The 5,348-nt window shown below is 43.0% G+C and overlaps 1 long non-coding RNA gene across 1 annotated transcript; it reads left to right on the forward strand.

Annotated features, from left to right (window-relative positions):
* Positions 1 to 789: 789 nt before the first annotated feature.
* On the forward strand, positions 790 to 4,789 carry LOC144827672 (uncharacterized). Its single transcript, XR_013610295.1, has 3 exons — positions 790 to 901; positions 1,371 to 1,453; positions 4,349 to 4,789. It is a non-coding gene; the product is annotated as an uncharacterized LOC144827672 (long non-coding RNA).
* The last annotated feature ends 559 nt before the right edge of the window (positions 4,790 to 5,348 follow it).

Here is a 5,348-nt window from a genome sequence, read left to right on the forward strand (position 1 = left end):
GCTGGTGCATCTTGGAAAAAGTAAAAGGGAGTGTAGGTATTCCTATGGATATTGCTTGCAAACGACGCGAGTGTTTCTGGATATTCTTTTTTGACTCTGTTAAACAGGGTTTGAATGAGGAGATACAATGGATTATCACTAATCCTTGGTAACAAACAGCCTCTAAGAAATAAAGATAAGATGGGAGCCCATTAGAGAGAGGATTGGTGGCAGACTTGGCATTGTTCTTATAGTCATGCCTTAATATCTGAGAATCTGAATATGGGTTACTATATTTTGTGATAACTATTGGTTTCTTAAGAAAAGAGCAAATTTAACTACGCAGGCATTCTGTACTAACCAAGATGAGTCATACTCATGAAATATACTAACCTCAGTCTTTGATTTGTGTTTAAAAATCTTATTGTCTGAGAAGTTGTATTTAGACTTCTTTCATGTGTCAGATGGTCAATGTTGTTTTGTTTTGGGCATAAATTCTCTGGAGGCAGAATACAAACAATCCATATAAAAAACACACCAGTTCTGACACTTTGTGTTTATGTCCTTGATGGGTGCCTTCCCATGGCTTGGATTTCAATCCCTTAAATGTTTGTTGTGAGCGTGGTCGCTATTACGATGGTTAGGCGCGATCGTTATGTAGGCAGATACTTAATATTCCTGCAATATTCCCCTAAGATGGCGTCGGGGGTGGCAGTCCCTCCTCTATGTTTATCTTTATCATCTGCAGGAAACGGAAGTTATGGGGAGGGATCTGCGTTACACCAACACAGGTGTTGTGTGTAGAGATGTATTTTGGGTAATATTTAAGGACGTGGTCGGTTACTGACTCTTAACCGTGATGAGAACTGCGGTCGGAGGCTGAGGCGACATTCGACTGGGAAATTAAAACATTTTTAAAAAAGTAAGTAATCGCTGCGACTCAGTTGTATACGGCAAGGAATTTCCATAGAGGTGCCGTAGTCGCGTTTGTGTCAGCCGTTGGGGCCAGTATAGGTTGGGGGAGGAGAAGGAACTGGCTTGGTTTGTGCGGGTAACTTCTGGGCACATGTGCTGTTTTTAGCGAGGCTAAGGTCTGCTCTTACCGCATACTACTGTTACACCCCCGTTTCTGTCTCTGCCTCAAATTATTGCATTGATTACTAAGAACCAGTTGGTTTATAAATTTAGTCAGGTATGGCTAATGATAGATTTCGTTAATCCCAATTTCAAAACGTCCAACATGGAACACTATGCGTATTGTTAGAAGATATACATCTACGCTTAAAGCATTTGGTGTACGCTCCATGGCGTTACCTGCCATACTAACTAGTTCTGACTATTGCTGAACAGTTGGCTCCTGTTATATTGTTAGTATGTTCTCTTCCTTATAGGCATTTCGCATTTTGACGTTAGAAAGAATTTTGGTGGCGACTAGAACATGCAAAATGTATCGATAAATACAACCAAGTAGGAAGTAAGTATACCTAATTTGCACTATCTTAAGTAGGTTCGCATCATTTTGGGGAAGTGATATATGACAGATTCTTGTCCACCTAGAAGTGTGGCGTTCCCCGCAAATTGTACAAGAAGAGTGAGCCTCTCCTAGATGAGGAATATAACAAGTTGGGTCCCTTCTGTCTTTTGTGCAACATTTGAAGGTAAAAGGAGTCTTTGCCGGTTGTTCGTTTCAACATGTATTAAACATCGAGAAGGGCAAAACAACATATTGTTATTGTTGTGCTTTTTCTAGTAATAAATTCCTCTGGCCTCTGACAAGAAAAGTATGAATAAAGTTTCCCTCGATATCAAGTACACTCAGGGGACAGTGACTAATCAGGTAACTCAGGCTGGTATCTATCTCCATTAGGTAGCTCTTTACTATTGAGACATATGCCAATCTGATGGGCATTATGTTTTTTCTATATTCTTCCTACAATTAGATCGATGATGTGATAAGGCCAATCCAATAGGACGAGGATTTTCTCTGTGCTCCCACGAAAAGTGAGATAGTCACTATAGTGTGACAGATATAGCTTGTATTAAAAAGGTACATGCTCTACAAGCATAAGACCATGTGGGTTTATGTGAGAAAGATATTGTTAATAGAAAGTTTTTCTTTTTCTATTCCTTTGAGGTACTGTGGCAACATACACAGATTCACCCTTTTTCTGGGGCTATAAGCAGACCCCCCAGGATATAGCGGCATGGATTAGCAAATTTAGCGGCACAAAAATGGGAATTTAGCGGCACAAATATGGAAATTTAGCGGCAATTTTGCGGCATTTTATGTGTCCATTTTTCCTAGAACAAACACAGATATCTTAGTTTTTTTAGTTATTTAACAACATGAAGCTATGTTTATTTGGTTTATTTACAATGTGGTGCGGTGGGTGAAGGCTCACAGCTACGGTAGGTTTCATGTCTGGCTGCCGCTAGCGTTTCCATGACCATTAAATGACATCACTCGGGTTGGAGGCTAAAGATAGCTCGCCATTCACGAAACGAGAGGCTACGTGTGTGTCTGGCCGTCACGTGTGGATCAATCCCTCCCCCCTCAGTCCCCACCCGTCTCCCACGATGCCCAGGAGTGCAGTCCCTGAGGGAGGTGCAAGTCTGCGGGACAGCAGTCTCCAGCTGATGGAAGTTAGAATAGGCAACAGGTGGCACGTGGTCTCGGTGTTGCCCCTTCTTACTTTCTAGGCATTATTGTTTCAGATAGCATTGCGTTCTTTACTGCGGGAAACTAGTCTATTTGGTAGAAAAAACATTTTCCAGTGTTACTTTATAGAACCAACACGCAGGGGCGGCTGGTGACATTTGAAAGTGGTGTGGCGTAAACTAATTTGCATATTGCACCGCAGCGAGCGAGCCCGAACCACCTTGCATCCATCCATACATCATTCATGCATCCACCCATCCATCCACCCACCCATCCGGCATCCATCCATACATCATTCATTCATGCATCCACCCATCCATCCATCATGCATCCACCCATCATGCATGCATCCATCCATCCATACATCATTCATGCATCCACCCATCCATCCACCCATCCTGCATCCATACATCATTCATTCATGCATCCATCCACCCATCATGCATCCACCCATCATGCATGCATCCATCCATACATCATTCATGCATCCACCCATCCACCCACCCATCCTGCATCCATACATCATTCATTCATGCATCCACCCATCCATCCACCCACCCATCCTGCATCCATACATCATTCATTCATGCATCCACCCATCCATCCATCATGCATCTACCCATCATGCATGCATCCATCCATACATCATTCATGCAACCACCCATCCATCCACCCATCCTGCATCCATACATCATTCATTCATGCATCCACCCATCCATCCTGCATCCATACATCATTCATTCATGAATCCACCCATCCATCCTGCATCCATACATCATTCATTCATGCATCAACCCATCCATCCATCGACCCATCCTGCATCCGCACTTCCTGCTTTTAACCTCATTGACTTTGTTGAAAGGGCTTTCTCTGCGCGCGGCACCTGCTGCGAAGTGCCTTCTGGCCTCTCGGCAATCCCTAGGAACTGGGAGACAAGATGCAGCATCGGAGGAGGGGGGATGATGAAGCGTGTGCGTCACAACATATCTAGGACTCGACACATAAAAAACGGGCCGGTTGTCAGAAAGTAGAACGGTAACGGAATGATAAGAAGAAAATAGAGTTACATTACAAAAGAAAATAAGTCCTAAAACAGAGTAGACCCAGCTGGGAAAAAGTCAGCATGGATGTTAAAGATGTTGAGGAAGGCTCGTGATAAACGAGGCTAATGTTGCTGGATGACTGTCAGAACAGTTCGCCTAAGCGCGAAGGGCAGAAATTGAAGGTCGCATGCTGTATTGTAGCTCAGTGTAAATTTGAATGCCCGAGAAAAAGAACTGCTGAAGGCCTTAGTTTGTATTAGTTGTGTAGAAAATGTAGGTACTAAGACTGTAATATAGCAGTGGTCCTGGTGAGCGAGACATTGTGCAACAAGATGGACGCTGCACACCAAATGGAATCTACACACTTGGATGTATTTCAGACCCCCAGGATATAGCGGCTTTTGTAAAAATGCCGCGCGATTTCTACAAAAGTGCCGATTTCGCGGGCACTTCGGTAAAAATCGCGGCATTTTTACAGAAGTGCCGTTTTCGCGGCAAACCGCGAAATCGCGATATCCTGGAGGGTCTGTATAAGGTAACACAATGTGGTGCAAGGTTGTGTGAGTTTGAGTGTGTGTGGTGGTCCAGTTTGTTGTCTCAAATGTAAATGATTAAAAATAAATAAAAGGGCATACCAGTAAATCTTTTTTTACACATATCTTTTCAGACTCAAAATCCAGGTCTATAGATCCCATATTGAATTGTTTCTGGCTGGTCCTGATGAAGGTGGTCTCCATTGCTGTTCTTCCACCGAAACGCGCTGGCCATTTTCTCCATATTTAGATCAAATGACTACGGTCACATATTGGACAACAGATACAATGCGAAAGGATGATTAGTGTCTGCTTTTGACGTGTTGTATGTTTAGAATGTATGTGTGAGTATGTGTGGTTGAGGCTCTCTACCTGGTTTAGTAGAATTGATTTTGTTTTTAGAATATATGAATTTGTGTAATTCATGTACTGGATATATACTGATGGTCCAAATGTGTTGATATAATATCTTTAATGAGTTTTTGAGCAATGCATATTTAATAATTTTTGTACTTAGAAAAAGGATATAAAGAAATGAAAAAAAGTTTTTAAAAAAAATGAAATAAATGAGTAAATCCCAAAAAAAGTGAAGATATGTTTTGTGTATGCCTTGTGGTTAAGAGGTATTCCCTGTGATAAAAGTATTTATAGGTCATGAGCGAGTCTCTTAGTTGTTCTGGCTTATCTCTTCCCCTCTACTCCCTGACCTGAAGTGAATTTGAGAGGGGGTCCCTATTCTATTCTATTTAATTTCAGCCGTTTTCAGAAAGGCTTGCTTGAATCCAGTGGCAAAGTGAGCTAGAAACCGGTCCACGGAAGCTTGTTTCTGGTCCAGGGAAGGCATGGCTTGGCAGTTCGGGCTGGACTGTTCCCATGAGGCACAGGGTCAGACTGATTTGCATATGGCCATGTCTGAACTGGGGTGGCAGAGTGGGCTAAAGAACGGTGATGGATTAAACCCAGATCTGTTGACTGGGTGTGAGTGTTTGATTGGTTCAGATGCTCTGTCCATCACCACCCCCTTTTGTACCCTCCCGTTGGAGAGGCTGCTTGAGACCAGAGGAGGTCTCCACCACCATCAATGCCCTCAGGCGCTGAGGGCCAAAGAGCACCGGGTGAGGGGAGCTGCACCTC

Source organism: Lissotriton helveticus, chromosome 4_1, assembly GCF_964261635.1.
Source record: "Lissotriton helveticus chromosome 4_1, aLisHel1.1, whole genome shotgun sequence".
Lineage (NCBI taxonomy): Eukaryota > Metazoa > Chordata > Amphibia > Caudata > Salamandridae > Lissotriton > Lissotriton helveticus.